Raw genomic sequence first — 20,097 nt, forward strand, 5'->3', positions numbered from 1 at the left:
ACCTAGGTGACAGAGTGAGAACCTGTCTCAAAACAAACAAAAAATTCATTCTGTCTGTCATCTTTAATTTTCCTTTATCAGAAGAATTAATTTGCCTTACTTTCCTTTGCTGACATGATTTTCCTCCCTCAAAAAAGAAATGAAAGTGGAATCATTTTTTCGCTTCAAAAAGTTAAGATTACTGCTTCCTTTAAAAATATTAATATGAGCTAGACAAGTTTTTTAAATACATTTCAATTTAATCATGAAGTGTCCAAGACAAGAAAAGACTCTGTGAAAACCAACTACTTATGTACCTGATGGTTTAGATTTCTTTTGGAATTGTACATCTGTTCAAAATACAATCACATCTGCATTGTTGGAAATGTTTGGATAAAAACCAATTTATATAAAGGTTTCAATCAGTCCACGTCCATGAGAAAGTAGAAAGGGCAGGAAATGATTAAGGGGGATTATTGCTAATCTGATAAACACAGATTTGTGGCTTTCGGAGAGACAGAAATGTCACTCTCTCCATATCTGTACCATTCCTACCAGCTGGCCCCCAAGTGGCATTGCTTCAACCCAATGTCTCTAGGGAAAATTTTCTCTTCTGATTTTGGTTCTCAGTCCTGTAATTTCTGGGGCTTAAATTAGTCCTGGAGCTAGGGAAGAGGTGATGTCATCCTTCCATTGTCTCCTTCAGCCACAGTTTCATTTTAAGAGTATTGGTAAACAAGTGGGCAGTGTGACTAGATGACGGTCTGGACTCGGTATCAGGGCTGTGTGCACGCTCAGCTGGGGGCCCTTGGTAATGTGTGATGTGATAGATACACACATGGCTTGCATCCCCAGGTGTGTCAGCTTTGGGTTCATTTGTGTGAGAGTGTGTGTCCATCTGATGTGCTGTGTCCTCAAGCTTGTGGAGTCGTGAGCCTGTGTTTTGTGGGGTGTGGCCCAGGTGTGTCTGAGTCCACCATGCATTCAGGGCTTGAGCCTGATACTCAGGTGTGTTAGGGTGGATGTGACTTCTGTGGGGCGTCCCCAGGTGTGTGAAGCTGGTTGCGCTGTGTCTGCGGCGGGGCGTCTCCGGCGGGCATCGGCGTGGGTGGGTCTGGCTCTTAGGCGGCCAGTTGTGCGTGCGGCCAGGTGCGGCCAGTTATGCGTGCGGCCAGGTGTGTGCGAGGGCGCAGCAGGGGCGGGCGGGCCTCGCGTCCCGCCTGCAGGGGGCGCCGCCGGGGGCGGCCTGGGAGCAGAGGCGCGGGCCCAGCCCTGCATTTCCGCCCCGGCCCGGCCCTCCCCGACGGCCCGGCTGCCGGCAGGTGAGGCGCTGAGCGCGGGCGGGGGTCGGGGCTGCGTTCGTTCCGCCCCCCGCGCGGGGTGTCCTGAGGCCCGCGGGAACTCGGGGCGTTGCTGCCTGCGCGGCGTCTGGGCCGAGGCCGCAGCACCCGGCGTCCCCGCGGGCGAGGGAGGAAGCCTGGGGCGCCGCCGGCGCGGCCAGCCGGAGGGAGGGGACGGTGGACCCCGAAACGCGTCCTCCATTGCCCCGCGCGGGGTCCATGGGCGCGATTGCCAGAACGGGCGGAGGGCGGCAAAAGCCAGGAACCGCCTCACGCACGGACGCTGCTTCCCTGTGAAGGAAACGTGGCCGCCCACACGCTGGCTTTCAGAGGACCTCAGCTGAACCAGGCCAACGCTTCTCACAAATTGTTCTGAAAGATTTCCCGTTTGTAAGGAGACTAGAAGCAGCAAAAGAAATCTAAAAACGTCTCCTGGCACTTGTGAATTTCTGATCTAAGGTTTCTTTGGAGCCGTTAGTGAAAATTCTGAAATTTTGAAGAAATTTATTGACTTGATTATTAATTATGGTTATCATTGCTATTTTACTCTGTGGGCCAAGGACAACGCCATAGGCTCAAAAGCTGACTTAAGTGTTTTTGGAACACAGCTTCTTAACTCCACGCTTAGTTGATTAATATTGAAGTGATAAGAAAATGTACTAGATTTCTGGCCCTTTTTTTGTTGTTGTTTGGGATGCAGTCTTGCCCTGTCGCCCAGGCAGGAGTGCAGTGGCGCGCTCTCGGCTCACTGCAGCCTCTGCCTCCGGGGTTCAAGCGATTCTCCTACCTCAGCCTCCCGAGTAGCTGGGATTACAGGCGCCTGCAATTTTTGTGTTTTTAGTAGAGACGGGGTTTCACCATGTTGGCCAGGCTGGTCTCGAACTCCTGCGCTTGTGATCCGCCCGCCTTGGCCTCCCAAAGTGTTGGGATTACAGGCGTGAGCCACCGCACCTGGAATCTGTGGCCTTTTTTAAAAGCAAGTTATTTATTTTGCTAAATGTCCCAGGAAAAATGATTAATGAAAAACTACAGGTGACCTGTATAAAGTGTAGGTCTTTCACACGCGTACGTGTCCTTATGTACATTTACCTGTAAATGAAGACTTTTCCCTGGCCTTATTCAATTTATTGAAATGCTCAGATGAGGAGCACCTGCAGTTTGCCCGTATTTTCCCAAAATGCCTTGTTTTCCTGCAACTATTCCCAGGAGAAGCCAGACTTCCCTCCATAAGCAGACCACTGTGCTCTAGCAGAGATTTGTATTGTAAAAGCTGAGTTTGCAAAGGTAAATTAATTTTGAATTGGTGGATTTTTGTATGGAAATACTTTGGGCTAGTTGACTTTACTAACCAGGACCTACCTACTACTTGTCAGGAGAGGGTGGTGGTTTGTGGTGCTCTGGATAGTGGGTAGCAGTAAGTAGAACAGAAGAGGGGTTTTAAAATGATCTGTTCATTTTTCTCTTTACTAGTAAGATTTCCAATCTGTGTCAATTATTGAAGTGAAGTCATTGGGAGGCTTTGTACCCACCTCGAGCCAGGGCCCTTACCAGGGATTAGGGCACCGGCAGACCGGTGTGGAGGTGTAGTGCAGGCGTGCTTGAAGAGGGACAGGACCCAAGGAAGGGTGACGATAAGAAGACAAAAACACGAAATATTCGCAGCCCTCTTTAGAACATCCTCCATCTAGGCAAAATCTAGGAATTTTAAGAGGCTTCAATTAAACATGACCGTTCAGTGTCCTGCTGAACAGGAATTCATTCTTCAGTCGAAGCTCTATTGTCAGTAAAACTGCTCAGGATAAGGCAGCCGTGTTTAGGCTGTGAGGACCTGCCCCTGGACTGTGGAGTTTGTTCCTAAAAGGCGTCTTGATACCCCCTCAAATGGATTTACAGAAAAGACTCAGCTGTTGGAAGTCTGTGGGATTGTATGGCATCATGAGGTAACAGACCTGGTAAATAGCTAGAACGTAGAGAAGAACGAAACCAGAGGCAGTGTGCTGCTGGAGCTGAGAGGTGAGTGCTCACTGGAGGGCCAGGAGAAGGTCACAGCTGGACAGACCTTAAGCAGAGAGTGGATTTTTATAGGCAGAAGAGTGGAAAGGGTGGCCGACACCATGAGCAAAAATAAGAAGCTGAAAATGACAGTATGTTCAGAGAAAGGCAAACAGCTGGCGTGCTGAGCCTAGACTGCACGTGAAGAGGGGTGGGTGTGGGGGTGCCTGGAAAGCAGGGCTCTCTGGTGATAACCTCTACTTTTCAATCAAGGTTCTGATTTTTTTTTTTTTTTGGCTTGTTTATTGAGAAAATTTTAAGCAAACATGAAAGCACAGCAAAGTAGTAGAATGAATTTCCATATATCCATCAAATCGACTTCACAAGTCTCGTTTGGCCATATCCACTTTTTTTTTTTCTTTTTTTGGTTGTGGCTGAAGCAGTTTAAAGCAATTTATTCCAGACAACATAACATTTCACCCCTAAATTGTTCAGTGTGCTTCTCCAGAGAAAGGGCATTTGCTTGTATAACCATAATACAGTTATCACCTCCTGATGAAATTGACAGTAATTCCTTAATATTTTCTAAAACCTAGCCCATGATCAAATTTCCCTGATCACCTCAAAAATGAACTTATTTTTACTGTTGGTTTGTTTGAATCCAAATCCAGACAAGAATTTGTTGACTATCTGTTATCTTTTTATTTTATTTTTTGAGACAGGATCCAGCTCTGTTGAGATCATGGCTTACTGTAACCTCAAACTCTTGGATTCAAGCCATCCTCCCACCTCAGCCTCCTGAGTAGTTGGGATTACAGGCATGTGCCACAACGCCCAGCTAATTTTTTTTTTTTTTTTTTTTTTGTAGAGATAGGTATTGCCCAGACTGGTTGGTTGTTCCCTGCACCCGCAGTGGAGTCTCATTCACTCTTGTCACCCAGGCTGGAGTGCAGTGGCACAATCTTGGCTCACTGCAACCTCTGCCTTCTGGGTTCAAGCGATTCTCCTGCCTCAGCCTCCCAAGTAGCTGGGATTACAGGTGTACACCACCACGCCCAGCTACTTTTTTTGTATTTTTAGTAGAGACGGAGTTTTACCATGTTGGCCAGGCTGGTCTCGAACTCCTGAACTCAAGTGATCCACCTGCCTCGGCCTCCCAAAGTGCTGCGATTACAGATGTAAGCTACCGTGCCCAGCTGTTGTCCCTTTCAGTCTAGGGCAGGGGTGGCAAATTTCTTTGTGAAGGGCCAGATACCAGCTCTTTCAGGCTTTGCAGGCCCTATGGTCTCTGCGGTAAACTGCTCAGCTCTGCCGTTGTCGTGCAGGAGTAGCCAGGGGTGATAGTAAATGGATAAGCGTGACCGTGTTCCAATAATACTTAATTTCCAAAACCTTTGTGTTTTAAAATCCACCCACAGGCTGGACTGAGCCGCAGGCTGTGGTTTGTCCACGCAGGTCTAGAGCAGCCTTGGCGGGTTTCTTTAATGCCAATGACTGTCGATGTTGCTTGGTTGCTTGCCTTTAGAGGGCCTCACGTTGTGGATCTGTTGGGCTGCTTTTGGTGGAGTATGGTTTGACTTGCTTCTCTATCCCCTATATTTCCTGTAAGCTAGAAGTTAGATCTAGAGGCTTAATTAGGTTCATGCTCGCCATTTTTGGCAAGTCTACTTCAGAAGTGGTTTGACTTTTTTAAAATCTAAATTTATCTGTCTTTAAAGACTTGGAAACCCTCATCAAAGAAGCTCAACATTACCAAAATAGGAGCTCAGCTTTACTAAAATCAGCTTTGCCTGATGGTTGCGAATACATTTTTTCTCTTTTTCTTTTTACTTTTCTTACTTGTGGGAGAGTATATAGAGCTGTTATTTCTCAAAGAATTCTTTCTTGATTAATTTTTGTGGGTACCTCCTAGTAGGTGTATATGAGATACAATGTGTAATAACCCTCATTACAGGGTATATGAGATACAATGTGTAATAATCACATAAATAATCAGGGTAAATGCGGTATCCATCACTTCAAGCATTTATCTTTTGTATTACAATCTAATGATACTCTTTTAGTTATGTTTAAATGTACAGTTACATTATTACTGACTATTGTCACCCTATTGTGCTATCAAATACTAGATCTTATTCCTGCTTTCTAAGTTTCTGTGCCCATTAACCATCTCTACTTTCCCCCAACCCCCCACTACCCTTCCTAGCCTCTAGTAACCATCATTCTGATCTCTATCTCAGTGAATTCAATTGTTTTAATTTTTGGCTCCCACAAATGAGTAAGAACATGCAAAGTTTGTCTTTATGTGCCTGCCTGGGTTATTTCAGTTCACATAATGACCTCCAGCTCCACCATATTGTTGCAAATGACAGGATCTCCTTTTTAATGGCTGAATAGTACTCCATTACATATATGTACCACATTTTGTCAAGTAGGTCTTGAGAACTTTGAACCCTTTCTCTAGGTCACTGGAAGGTGCCTCTATTCAAGGCATTCTTTGGCCCCTCAAGCATGTGAACTACATTTTTGCACTGAATATAAATATATTCCTTCCTTGGGCATGTGCCCAGGGTCTCAGATTGCCTTCTAATGGGAGTTAGGTCATTTATGTTTGTTTTTAAGCCCCTTAGCGCTTAAATGTTTAATTTTCTTCAATTGACTTCCTCTTATCTTACCTCCCAACAGGACTGAAAACTGGATATTTGGTCCCTATGGACTTTCTGGTCACCCTAGGAGGTGGACTTACTTCTTCTTGAGTCGTGTGGAAGGACTCTGAAGTCACAAGTTTTTAAGACTCTCAGGCTTACTGTGGATCTGGATTCTAAGGCAACACTTCCTTGAAGAAACAGGTTACAGGTGAGAACTGTTAGCCTCTGTTCTAGAGTGTTCATTGCTGAAGTTCTAGAGCACCACAAGAAGTATGCTGACAAATAGTGTCAGTTGGAAGCCCTTGTCTCTTTGTCATTTAAGAATAGTGGTGGGGGGCCAGGTATGGTGGCTCGTACTGTAATTCCAGCAGTTTAGGAGGCTGAGGTGGGAGGATTGTTTGATCCCAGGAGACTGAGGCTACAGTGAACTGTGATTACACTGATTATGCCACTGTGCTCCAGCCTGGGCAACAGAGTGAGACCCTGTCTCAAAAAATTAAAGGAGGAGGGAAGGGAAGAAAAGAATAGTAGAGAAACTGTATGTTCATTTCTACATCTGTTTTTCTCTGGGGTGTGTGGTCTTTTGATTTATAAGAATTATATATTGAGAATACTAATCTTTTGTCATATATACTATAACTATTTCCACCCTATTTTTTTATACTTTGTGTAATACAATCTCTAGGCTTTGCAAAAAATTTTAATTTTATGTAGTTAAAAATATTGATCTCCCCTTTACAGTGTCTTTGTTTTGTGTTTTGCTTAGAAAGAGCTGCCCATTTTAAGGTTTCTTTTTAAAATTCATGTTGACACAGATAAATGAAAATGTAATGAGAGCTGGGAACATGTGATTCTGAAAAAGACTATTGAAGGGGGAGTATTTCCAGCCAATATAATACCAAACTGATGTTGGCATTAAGATTGGCCCTATGTTGCTAAGTGTTGAAGTTGGGCAATGAGTATTTGAGAGCTCCTTCTATCATTACCCTAGTTTTGTACATATTTTACTTTCCATAACAGAATTTTTTTAAATTTTATTTTTATTTTTATTTTTTTTTACCAACAATAGCAGGGGGAAATTGTATCTTTGTCCCATTCATTCATATTCAGCAGCTATCTATTAAGCTGTTCTGAACACTGGGGGGTATCATGTTAATAAATGAAGAAGGTATTGAAATTTCTGTTATGTGGGAGACAAATACTAGCATCATGGTTAAGGGCACCAACTTCTGTGTCGGACCGCCTGGCTTCTTGTCCTCCCACTGCCACTTACTAGCTGGGTGATTTTGGACTTCTTAATTAAAAAGATGTGTGTAATAACAGCTGTCTGGAGGCTCTAGGGAGAATGTTGTCTTGCTTTTTGCAGCTGCTAGAGGCCACCTGCATTCCTTGGCTTATTGGCCCTTTCCTCCATATTCCAAGCTAGCATTGCCCTTCTCTGACCCTGCTTTTGTCATCACATCTGTCTGATCTGATCCACGACAGGTTTTCCAGTTTTAAGGATTCCTCATTTGATTAGATTGGGCCCACTTGGATAATCCAGATTAATCTCTGCATCTCAAGGTCCTTACATCTGTGAAGTCCCTTTTGGCATAGGAGGTAACATATTCATAGGTTCCAGGGATTAGGATGTGAACACCCAAAGTGGCCATTATTCTGCCAACCACAGATTTGAGGAGACAAAAGAAAGTGAATGTGACTGAGTCCTTGGTAGGGAGGAGATGGGCCTGGAGAGGCAGCGGGGCAGAGAGGATTCAGTAGGTCATCATACGTTTTGAAGTTCCTCCCAACAGTAAGAGGAAGTTATGGTCAGATTTATTCCCTCAAATCTGGAATCAGCTGTTTCTCCAAGGAGCCCTAGTTAGCTGTTTTAAAGTGAAAAATGGTACTTAAAGACCATAATCTGGACCTAACAGGGTGCTCATTACTGTTGGATTGGCAGTTGTTTTTAAGCCATTTCAACAGACAGGGAAAACCATTGTTCAAGATAAAATATTTCATGAGTGCATACTGGTAACATCCAAGTCTGTTTCTCGACTACAGCGTTTTTGCTTAATGTCATAGAACTTATATCCATACCCCTTTCTTCCACTCCAGAAATCTCAGTTCACAGCAACCCAGAGTAATTGATTATTTGCTTTAGCCCTCACCTCATGGAGTCACTGCCACAGGGGTGTGGGGATTGGGAGGAAGACCACGGAGGTAAAGTGTCATTTTTTTGTTACATCGTATCAAGCCTACATACCATCTACATGACTTCTCTCTTTTGCTGTTGACCTTGCTTACCTGACTGAAATAGTGATTTTCAGGTTTCTCCACTGTAAAATCACACTTTCCCCCTCCCTTCATTCTGTGCTCTGAAAGGAAGTCACAGTGAGCAGCCTGCACTTCTGGAGGGAGTAGTTATTTAGGCTTCAGCTCCTTAAGGGGAAAGTGTCTACATATGTTATTTGGAATTCTTCCGTGCAGGAGGTTTATCTGTTTCCTTGCATTTATTTACTCAGTCATTTATATCATTATGGACTCACAGATACTTATTTTGTACTTTAGGTTCTAATCCAGTACTCCTTATTTTGTTCTCCAGTTGTTCCTGCTTTGGCCATTGGTAGCCTGTTCTGTCGTCTCTTGTGTCCCTCGACTTGCCCCATCATTCTGGGCTGGTGGGTTTGTTTATTTTTGAGCACTTCTTTTCTTTCCAGTTTTGCTAGATGCCCTAGATTCTTCTTGTATATTTCCTGCTCCAGGCTTAGGTTCAGCCGTTTCTCTAGGGAACCCTGGTCCTCTCTGTTGGAGATGTTGTTAGAAACCACAAGCTGGATGCTGGTGTGCTTATTTAGACTGTAGTGGCATTGCTTTTAGGTCCTCTCAGCTGATGGAGCAAGGAAATGTCTGTGTGTACTGACCTGTGTATATACACATATCAGTAAATACTTCTGTATGGAACCATCTGTTTCTGTGAGTCCACACTGGTGTCTCCAGCCCTAATCCTTTACCCCATGGATCACTCTCGCCTTTTCCCTGCTGTCTCTCACCTCCCACTCCAACAGTGAGAAACCTGGCTCCCATTGCCTGTGGCTCATTTGCCTAGTTTTCAGTACATACGTGTGTATGACAGTGTTGGAATTGCCATCTCGCCCTATGGGAACCACTGAATCAACGAGAGCCTGGTTTTTATTAATATATACAGTTCCTTTTGCATTTAGTCTTCTAACTGTGGACTGGGCCAACAGGTGAAACAGTTTCTCTGGGCAGGCCGAATGAGATCCTGCTACCTTGAGAACATCTCACCAGTCAGATCTACAGGGTGCAGATTCCATGGCTTCCCCTGGCAGTTCTTCCGTCACTTGGCTGTTTTACTCCGCCTGAGCCAAGGCAGCCTTTGCTATCCTGACTTGACATAGAAGAGTTCCTTACTAACTGTGTTCATTTGCTAGGGCTTCCATAGCAAATTACCACAGACTAGGAAGCTTAAGACAACAAAACTTTATTCTTGGCTCACAGAATCCAAAACCAGAATTCAAGGTGCTGTCAAGGCTGCCCTCCCTCCAAAGGCTGTATGGAAAGTCCTTCCCTAGATTTTTCAGCTTCTGGTGACTCCAGGTGTTTCCCGGCAAGTGGCTGCACAGCTTCCGGTTCTGCTCTGTCTTCACATGGCCCTTCCTCGGTGTCTGTCTTCTCTCCTGTCCCTCATAAGGATATCTGCCATTGGATTCAGGGCCCATGTAGGCTGCCCAGGATGATCTCATCTCAGCTTCCCTAATTAATCGCATGTGCAAAGTCCCTTTGCCGTGTGAGGTGCCATAGTCAAAGGTTCCAGGGATTAGGGCATGGACATGTTTGCGGGGACCTTTGTTCTCTCAGCTTCACTTTGTGATGCTGCAGCCATCGCAGGATCAGAGCAGATCCCAAGGCATTTTTGGCAGAGTAAGACCAGGTGCCAGTCCCCAAGGTGTGTTTCTGCTGCTCTTATACACCGAGACAGTGCCGTCAGGTCTAGACCCAGCAGGCCCCTCCTTCCTCAGCGCTGAAGGGAGGGGCTTTGGGCTGACAGGAGACAGAGGTTCCATCAGCAGAACCGTGCTCAGAACCTTCTTTGGTTCACTCTGTAGGGGCAGAAAGGGGGTGGTGCCTCTCTACCCCATCATAAGGGTCATGGCTGACACCTGTATGCCAAACATTAACAATAGAAAAGCAAAACCCCATAGTTTTACATGACACAGGAGCTTTCAGAATGAAGACCAGAGACCCAGGGTGAACTCTCCAGATTTTGCTTAGATTTGAAGAAGCACAGACCGCCATGTGGAAATCCAACTGGAAAAAAGGGTGTGAGCTGATGGAAATAGACCGAGTGGGGAAGCCCAGCAAGGCCTGTCTCCAGGTTCTTCTTGGCCTCTCTCTTGTAGCATTTCTTCCTTCCGGGAATGGGGCAGGATCCTCTTGTCCAAGGTCTTTGTGGCCAGCTGCTACACAGAAAGGCGTGGGGAAGGCTAGAGTAGTACTTTTAGGTTTTATGGCTAGCTTTGGGGAAAGGGGTTCTGGTTCCTGTCACCTGCATTGGGGAAGAGAAATTCTGGATCCTATAGTTTGCCTTGGGGGAGGATGAGAGGGGCAAGACACACGCAGGAGAAAGCCGGAGAGACTGAGCTGCTGAGCCCCACAACTTCTAGGTCCTCCCCTCCTGACAGCTGCCGGCACTCCTGCCTCAGCACCCTGGGGGTGGTTTTGCTGCAAATGCTCCTTTATTTGAATTTCATGTTATTTTGTCTTGCATAATTGTTTTTGCATACTAGCCTGAACACTGCTGGGCTGTGAGCTCTGACTGGGTAAGAACCATGCCTTCCTCATTTGGAGTCCGCCGTCATGCCTTCCACATAGTGGGGACCCAGTAAGAAAGAACTCACTTCCATTTAGTCGAGAATGTTTTTACAGAACTCGTGTTCTGAGTCAGGCCAGAGTAAATTAGAGTAAGGAAGAGTATATGCGGGAATACTCCTCATATTATGCTGTGTTCTTGTCCATTTTTCAAACGACCACATTTACTTTTCAAGCTTTTGAGTGTTAATTACCTCTTCCTGCTGTTGTCTTCTGTACTTGGGAGTATGAAGAGGTAAGCTTAATGAAAATTAATATTTTTACATCTCATGATGGTTTTGTTAACTTACCAGCATTAAATGAGGTTTGAAAAGTGTTCTTTGAGCCGTCATTGAAAATAATCATAACTGCCTGCTTTGAATTACTCTTCTTCCCTTGATTTGGTTTTCTGCAAAGTTAGATCCAGATTATAAAAGCCTAATAAAAACTTAGGAGATTAGTATATCTCATAAATGAACAAAGAATCGTTTGACGGCATTGCAGGGAACATTTACGAAGTCTAAGTCATGCTTAACGTGGTAATTTTAGGAAGAATTGTGAGCAGCAAGATCTTTTACAACAGAAGTCAAGTAGACTCACAGGTAAGCCAGCAGTACCAGGGTTCCAGGGCTTAAGATCAGCTGGGATATAACTGAATGTACTGACTGGGAGCTTGCCGGAAGCTCGGTTACCTGCCTCTCACTGGCTTTCCCGAGCCTCTGTGTCACTTTCCATCTGGGCTCTCTGGCAGGTACCTTACACAAATGCGACACATTCTGGACTCTGGGGCTTCAGTGTGGTGGTGGCGTAAGTGGATGTTTCATTATGTAGAATAAAAACAATATTGGCAGAATATCTGTAACAGAGACCTCTTGAACAAACTTGTGTCCCGGGAGGCGCTCTCTCCATTGGCAGTGTTTGGAATTAGAGCTGTAGAGGTGAAGGTGGCCCCTACTGGGGGAGGAAAAGAGGAGTGCAGTTGGTGTTCGGACATTTCCCTGTGGACGCGCAGATGCCACTATCTGCTTATCAAATGAGTGGCTTTCAGAGTCAACTTTGTGGTCAGGGCTCTCAGAAAACATCCATTTCCCTTTCCTATCTTTCCCTTCTGATATTTTAGTTGTGCCTGAGTAGATAACGAACCCCTGGTGAAGAAAGGCAAGCGAAAATGTCATTTCCACCCTTTGTTCATAACAATTAGGTACAAATTGGCCTTGAACTTGGTTCCTGCAGTGATAGAGACACATCCCAGTTGATGAACCCTTCTTCCCTCCCTGTGGCCCTCCCTCCTTTCCTTCTCCCCTTCATCCCTCCCTGCCGCCCTCCTTCCTTTCCTTCTCCCCTTCATCCCTCCCTGTGGCCCGCCCTCCTTTCCTTCTCCCCTTCTTCCCTCCCTGCCACCCTCCCTCCTTTCCTTCTCCCCGTCTTCCCTCCCTGCCACCCTCCCTCCTTTCCTTCTCCCCTTCCTCCTTTTTCTTTTTTTCCCCCTTTTCAGCATTTTACTGTGAACATTTCCAGACATACTCAAAAGCAGAGTGTAGTAACCCTCATGTGCCACCCACCCGGGATCAGAGATCACTGCACCGTGCTGGCTTGCCATGCCTGTTCTACGTGCCCTCCTCTCTTTGTGTTTTGGAGTTTTATTTGCTTGTTTCTAGAGAATTTTGAAGCAAAATCCAGAAATTATTTCATTTCACTCCCAAATATTTTAGTATGAATTTTGAGGGTTTTTTATGTAAATATTCTATCCAACAATGAAAAAAATCCTTAATATCTTTTAATATTGTATTCCAATTTCCTTTTTTTTTTGAGATGGAGTCTCGCCCTTGTCGCCCAGGCTGGGGTGCAATGATCTTGGCTCACTGAAACCTCCATCTCTCGGGTTCAAGCGATTATCCTGCCTTCGCCTCCCGAGTAGCTGGGATTACAGGCACCCACCACAGGCCTGGCTAATTTTTGTATTTTTAGTAGAGACGGAGTTTCACCATGTTGGCCAGGCTGGTCTTGAACTGCTGACCTCAAGTGATCTGCCCGCCTTGGCCTCCCAAAGTGCTGGGATTACAGGTGTGAGCCACTGTGCCAGGCCTATTTTTACAAAGCAAGGTCTGTGCAGTTGGTTTATTCAAGTCAGAATTTTTGTTGTTGTTGTTGTTGTCGTTGTTGTTGTTGAAATGGAGTCTCACTCTTGTTGCCCAGGCTGGAGTGCAGTGGCACGATCTCGTCTCACTGCAACCTCCGCCTCCTGGGTTCAAGCAATTCTCCTGACTCAGCCGCCTGAGTAGCTGGGATTACAGGCATACGCCACCACGCCCAGCTAATTTTGTATTTTTAGTAGAGGCGGGGTTTCTCCATGTTGAGGCTGGGCTCGACCTCCTGACCTCAGGTGATCTGCCTGGCTCGGCCTCCCAAAGTGCTGGGATTACAGGCGTAAGCCACTGTGCCCGGCCTCAAGTCAGAATTTTTAAATCCCATCTATTGTATTTGGTTTATGTATCTCGTCTCTTTTAAAAATAATTTTGTATGCCAGGCATTGATTTGATTCAGAGTGTTCTTATTCTTTTACCTTTCATTTTAAACTGTTTTAGAGTAGTTGCATGCTCTCATGCTTTCATTCATTATTATTAAGTTTATATACAGTAAAACCAACTTGTTTGTACAATGTAAATAGATTTAAAATGTGTGGATTCTTGTACTGGCCATCACCAATGGTATACAGAGCAGTCCCATCACTGCTTTTGTAAATTCAAGCCTCACCTGTTAACTGCTATGGTTTAGGCTCTCAGCTGGTGGTAGTATTTAAGAAACACAGAATGGAGATGCCTGTCATCTGCTTGGAAGAACGGTAGCATATAGGTTTTATTTTGTCACTTGAATCCCCCTGTTTTTCTTCTGAAAAGTTACTGGAGGGTTCGACCTATTGACAGACCTTCCTTTCTAATATAGGGACATCAGAAATGAAGAACAGCTGACAAAGGAGACTAAGGACAGACATCAGGTGGGCTCTTGAGGTTGCTGTGGCTGAAGCCTCAGAGGCCAACTGCAGGGAAGATTTGGTTTCAAGTGTTAAAAGAAATGGGATAGATTTCTTCCTCTTTTTTTTTTTTTTTCTTTTTACACCCAAGTGTGATTTATATATTATATGATATTCTGGAGGAAGCAGTTCTGTTAATTTCTTTTTATTATTTTAGCTTTTATTTTAGATACAGGAGGTACCTGTGCAGATTTTCTACAGAGCATATTTTACCCAGGTAGTGAACATAGTACTCAGTGGGTCATTTTCAACCCCTGCCTCCCTTCCTTCTCCGATCTAGTATCTTCAGTGGCTCTTGCTCCCAGGTTTATGTCCATGTGTGCTCAGCATTTAGCTCCCTCTTATAAGTGAAAATGCGGTATTTGGTTTTCTTTCTTTTTTAACTTGGGGTCTTGCTCTGTTGCCCACACTGGAGTGCAGTGGCAAGATCTCAGCTCACTGCAACCTCTGCCTCCCAGGTTCAGTCGATTCTCCTGCCTCAGTCTCCTGAGTAGCTAGGACTACAGGTGCATACCACGACGCCCAGCTAATTTTTGTATTTTTAGCAGAGACGGGATTTCACCATGTTGGCCAGGCTGGTCTCAAACTCCTTACCTCAAATAATTCCACCCGCCTAAGCCTCCCAAAAAGTGCTGGGATTACGGGCATGAGCCAGCACGCCCGGCCAGGTTTTCTCTTCCCGTGTTAATTCTGTTAAGCTTATGGCCTCCAGCTGCATCCATGATGCTGTGAAGGACATGATTTCTTTCTTTTTTATGGCTGTGTAGTATTCCATGGAGTGTATGTGCCACATTTTCTTTGTCTAATCCACTGTTGATGTGCACCTGTGTTGATTCCATGTCTTTGCTGTTGTGAATAGTACAGCAATGAACATATGAGTGCATGTGTCTTTTTGGTAGAATGATCTATTTTCCTTTGGATATATACCCAGTAATGGGATAGATAGGTAGCTCTGTTTTAAGTTCTCTGAAAACTCCAAACTGCTTTCCATAGTAGCTGAACTAATTGACATTTCCACAAACAGTGTATAATCATTCCCTTTTCTCCACAGCCTCGCCAGCATCTTTTTTTTTTTTCTTGACTTTTTGATAATGCCATCCTGATAGGTGTGAGGTGGTATCTCTGTGGTTTTGATTTTCATTTCTCTGACTAGTGAAGATGAGCTTTTTTTGGTATGTTTGTTGGCCACTTGTATGTCTTCTTTTCAGAAGTGTCTGTTCATGTCCTTTGCCCATTTTTAATGGGTTTATTTGTTTTTTGCTTGTTGATCCTGTGGTTGAGTCATTTTTGGTTTAAAACTAACGTATTAGGCCAAGTGCAGTGGCCCTCACCTGTAATCCTAGCATTTTAGGAGGCTGAGGTATGTGGATTGCTTGAGCCCAGGAGTTTGAGACCAGCCTGGGAAACATAATGAGACCCCATCTCTCAAAACAAATAAAAAAACCTAACATATTAATTGACCATTACATCTGTTGGGATTGGAATAAATCAGAAACAGTAAAGGATTAGTAGGGATGTTACGTCCATTGGACTCAAGTCTTTGTTTTGTTTAAAAAGTTATGTATGGGTCTCTTTAAAACTTCTGGCTTATTGAGATTGTTTCAATGAAGTCACATATATGCACATATATTTCATGGGATGGGGGAGGGGGTAATGGAAGAGTATTGGGCCTTTAGTGCAGGGTGTTTAGAATACCAGACTAATACACCTGCTGCCCCCTGGTGGCAGTGTAGTAAACAGTGAAGTTCAAAGGTAAGGACTTGTGGAGAGCTAAGTCCAGTGCACTGTGGGTGTTAAGAGGATTGTAGAGGAAACTGGGAGATGCCGCTTCTCTCCCACTCGCCTTGTGATTGCTACCTATGTGGTCTTAGAAAAATCATTTAGTTTGATTGAAGTGTAGATTTCATGTTCTTCAACTTTAAAATGTACTTTCTAAACTTTTTCCAGCATTAATACCCTGTTCTTCTCCAAGGGTATTAATAAAAGATGCCATTATATAGCAAAAGATGTCAAGTTCGGTGTTTTCTTTTAGCAGCTGTATCCTAAGAAACCCCAGATATTTATTCAGGAAAGCAAGTTCTAGACTATACCCTGAAGCTGGATACAGATTCAGCTCTGGGCAGCAAAATGCATAAATCTACCTGCAGCACAGTTCATCTTTAATCAGTATGAGGACTCTGCGTTCTTATGAAAAGCTTACATCATCTAAAAAACGTTTTTTATCCTGCTGTGGTGGTGCATGCCTGTAGTCCCAGCTACTCAGGAGGCTGAGGCAGGAGGATCCCTTGAGGCAAGGAGTTTGAGGCCACAGTGCACTATGATCACACCTGTGAATAGCCACTGCACCCCAGCCTGGGCAACATAGCAAGACCCTGCCTACAAAAGTAAATAACTGTTTTAAACATTAACACATAAATTTTACCATCTTAACCATTTTTAAGTGTACAGTTCAGTAGTATTAAGTATATTCACGTTGTTATGCAACCAACCTCCAGAACATTTTCATCTTGCACAACTAAAATTCTGTATCCATTAAACAACTCCCCATTTTCCCCGTCCCCCATCTCCTGGTAATCACCATTCTGTTGCCTGTCTGTATGAATTTGACTACTCTAGGTATGTCATAAAAGTAGACTCTTACAGTATTTGTCTTTTTGTGGACTGGCTTATAATGTTCTCAAGGCTCATCCATGTTGTAGGATGGGTCGGAATTTCCTTTTAGCCTTTTCAAGGCTCTGTAATATTCCATTGTGTGTATATGCCACATTTTCTTTATCCCTTCCTCTGTCAGTGGACACTTGGCTTGCGTCCACCCCTTGGCTGTTGTGCATACTGATGCTGGGAGTGTGCATGTGCTATGTCACTTTTAGTGTACTGTGCTGACTAATGCAGAGAAGGGCTTATACAGGTTTTTCCTGCACATAAAAGGTTAAATTTCATAATAAAGAACACCAGTCAATCATACCAGATAACTAGTATATGGCTTTTTGTATGTTTGAGTGACTTAAAAAAGGATAACATTTATTGGATACAAGATATATGCCAGGCATTATTGTATCTGTGATATATTCTATTTAGTCTTTATAATTCTGTGATTTATCCTTCACTCAGAGGGACTAAGAGTTACTGAAATCATGTGTGTGCCAGAATGTGTATATACATACATTATCTCCATACCTCAGTGTTTGAGGTGGGCATTATTATCCTGATTTGTTGGGAGTTGGAACTGAGGTTCAGCGAGATAAAACACCCTGAACAAGGTCACACAGCTAAAAGATGGCAGGGTTTTACTGGACTTCGAAATGAAGTACATCTAGTTCTAAAGTGTGTCCTCTGGGCTGGGTGTGGTGGCTCATGCCTATAATCCTAGCACTTTGGGAGGGTGAAGTGGCAGGATCACTTGAGGCTACAAGCTTGAAACCAGCCTGGCCAAATGAGACCCCGTCTCTACAAAAATTAAAATTAAAAAAAGAAAGTATGTTCTCTGCCCACACCACACTTTCTTCTGCTGCACAGCATATACGTCTGTGTTCTGAAGGATATTAGAGTAATATCAAAGAATGGCACTTCTATATTGTCACTAGAAAAACTGTAATATCTTTGCATTAAATATGGTCTTTCCAATTTTCCTTGCAAAGACACAGCATCATTTTGGATGAGTTCATCTGAAATGTATTGCCAAGGTTTGCCTGCTGGGGGATTTTGCAAAACAAATCTCCCTACTTACAAAAGGGTGCTTCTCACGTGCTAGTTCCCATGTATCTGAGGTTACCCTCCTTGACACTGTTATCTTCCCTTTTTTCCCTTCTTTCCTTTGGATTGGCAGAGAGCTAGGACTGTTGTCACTGCTCTCTTCTTCCCCATCTCTTTAATGCCATGGTGTTTTGGGCTCGAGTTTTGATCTGTTCTGGCACCGTGTTTTCACACAGCTCAAGGGCTATAAACTGTCCTCATAGGGGGTCGTTTTCTTGGAGACTCAGCAATCTCTCAGGGAGGCCAATTGCAACATTTTCTCACATATGGAATTACTGGATGAACACATAAGTTGTGATACATCATCTGAGCAGGCATTTAATCCTAAGATTCCACATTTTTGGGTAACCTTATAGCAGCACCCCACTCTCTGCAGTAAAAATTTACTGTATTTTAGTCTATTCTCATATTGTAATAAAGACATCCCTGAGACTGGGTAATTTATAAAGGAAAGGTATTTAATTGACTCATGTTCAGCATGGATGAGGAGGCCTCAGGAAACTTATAATCATGGTGGAAGGGGACATTGCTTGGGATTTTATAAACTTAGAGGATGGGTGAGGACCCAGACTGCTCCAGAGATTCATTTGAGGTCTGATATAATTTGGCTGTGTCCCCACCCAAATCTCATCTTGAATTGTAGTTCCCGTAATCCCCACGTGTCGTGGGAGGGCAGGTGGAGATAACTGAATCATGGCAGCAGTTCCTGTTCCTGTGATAGTGAGTGAGTTCTCATGAGATCTGATGGCTTTGTAAGGGGCTTCCCCCTTCACTGGGCACTCGTTTTCCTTGATGCCACCATGTGAAGAAGGACATGCTTGCTTCCCCTTCTGCCATGATTATAAGTTTCCTGAGGCCTTCTCAGCCATGCTGAACCTAAGTCAATTAAACCTCTTTCTTTTATAAATTACCTAGTCTCAGGTATGTCTTTATTAGCATTATGAGAATGGACTAATACAGTAAATTTGTACCACAGAGAGTGGGGTGCTACTATAAGGATACCCAAAAATGTGGAAACCACTTTGGAACTGGGTACAGGCAGAGGTTTGAGCAATTTGGAGGGCTCAGAAGAAGACAGGAAAATGTGGGAAAGTTTGGAACTTCCTAGAGACTTGTTGAATGACTTTGTCCAAAATGCTGATAGCAACATGGACAATAAAGTCCAGGCTGAGGTGGTCTCAGATGGAAATGAGGAACCTGTTGGGAACTGGAGCAAAACTGACTCTTGTTATACTTCAGAAAAGAGATCAGTGGCGTTTTGCCTCTGCCCTAGAGATCTGTGGAACTTTGAACTTGGGAGAGGTAATTTAGGGTATCTGGTGGTAGAAGTTTCTACGTGGCAAAGCATTCCAGAGGAAGCAGACCGTAAAAGTTTGGAAAATATGTAGCCTGACAATGTGATAGAAAAGAAAAACCTATTTTCTGGGGAGAAATTCAAGCCCACTGCAGAAATTTGCATAAGTAACAAGGAGTCAAATGTTAATCACCAAGACAGTGGGGAAAATGTCTCCAGAGCATATCAGAGACATTCTCAGCAGCCCTTCCCATCACAGGCCTGAAGGCCTAGGCGGGAAAAATGCTTTCGTGGGCTGGGCCCAGGGCCCACCTGCGCTATGCAGCCTCGGTACATGGTGCCCTGCCTCCTAGTTGCTTCACAGAGTACAAGCCCCAAGCTTTGGAAGCTTACATGTGGTATTGGGCCTGTGAGTACATAGTGGTGAAGAATTGAGGTTTGGGAACCTCTGCCTAGATTTCAGAGGATGTATGGAGGCACCTGGATGTCCAGGCAGAACTTTGCTGCAGGGGCAGAGCTCTCATAGAGAACCTCTGCTAGAGCAGTGCAGAAGGGAAATTTGGGGTTGAAGCCCCCACACAGAGTCCCCACTGGGGCACTGCCTAGTAGAGCTGTGGGAAGAGAGACCTTCAAACTCCAGAGTGGTGGAACCAGCAATGGCTTGCACTGTGCACCTGGAAAAGCAGCAGACACTCAATGCCAGTCTGTGAAGGCAGCTGGGAGGGAGGCCATACCTTGCAAGGCACAGGAGCGGAGCTGCCCAAGGCCATGAGAGCCCACCTCTTGCATCAGCATGCCCTGGATGTGAGACATGGAGTCAAAGGAGATCATTTTGGAACTTTAAGATTTAATGATTGCCCTATTGGATTTCAGACTTGCATGGGGCCTGCAGCCCCTTTGTTTTGGCCAATTTCTCCCATTCGGAATGGGTTTATTTATCCAATGGCTGTACCTTCATTGTATGTAAGAAGCAACTAACTTGATTTTTATTTTGTGGGCTCATGGGCAGAGGGGACTTGCTTTGTGTCAGATGACGACTTTGGACTTCACTTTTGAGTTAAAGCCTGGAATGAGTTAAGACCGAGGAACTGGCCGGGCGCGGTGGCTCAAGCCTGTAATCCCAGCACTTTGGGAGGCCGAGACGGGCGGATCACCAGGTCAGGAGATCAAGACCATCCTGGCTAACACGGTGAAACCCCGTCTCTACTA

General features: G+C 44.5%; 1 protein-coding gene across 4 annotated transcripts in view; it reads left to right on the forward strand.

Annotated features, from left to right (window-relative positions):
* The first annotated feature begins 1,246 nt into the window (after nucleotides 1-1,246).
* Nucleotides 1,247-20,097, forward strand: part of GGACT (gamma-glutamylamine cyclotransferase) — a 54,115-nt gene continuing 35,264 nt past the window's right edge. For 2 of the 4 annotated variants that reach the window (XM_023218020.2, XM_023218017.2), the window contains exons 1-2: nucleotides 1,247-1,301; nucleotides 5,997-6,167. The gene's annotated coding sequence lies outside the window, so the exon portion shown is untranslated. Of the gene's footprint in view, nucleotides 1,302-2,202; nucleotides 2,604-3,212; nucleotides 3,333-5,996; nucleotides 6,168-20,097 lie in introns of those variants that run through there. The other 2 variants (XM_023218019.2, XM_023218018.2) reach the window with 2 other exon arrangements.

The sequence above is a fragment of the Piliocolobus tephrosceles genome, chromosome X (genome assembly GCF_002776525.5).
Source record: "Piliocolobus tephrosceles isolate RC106 chromosome X, ASM277652v3, whole genome shotgun sequence".
NCBI lineage: Eukaryota > Metazoa > Chordata > Mammalia > Primates > Cercopithecidae > Piliocolobus > Piliocolobus tephrosceles.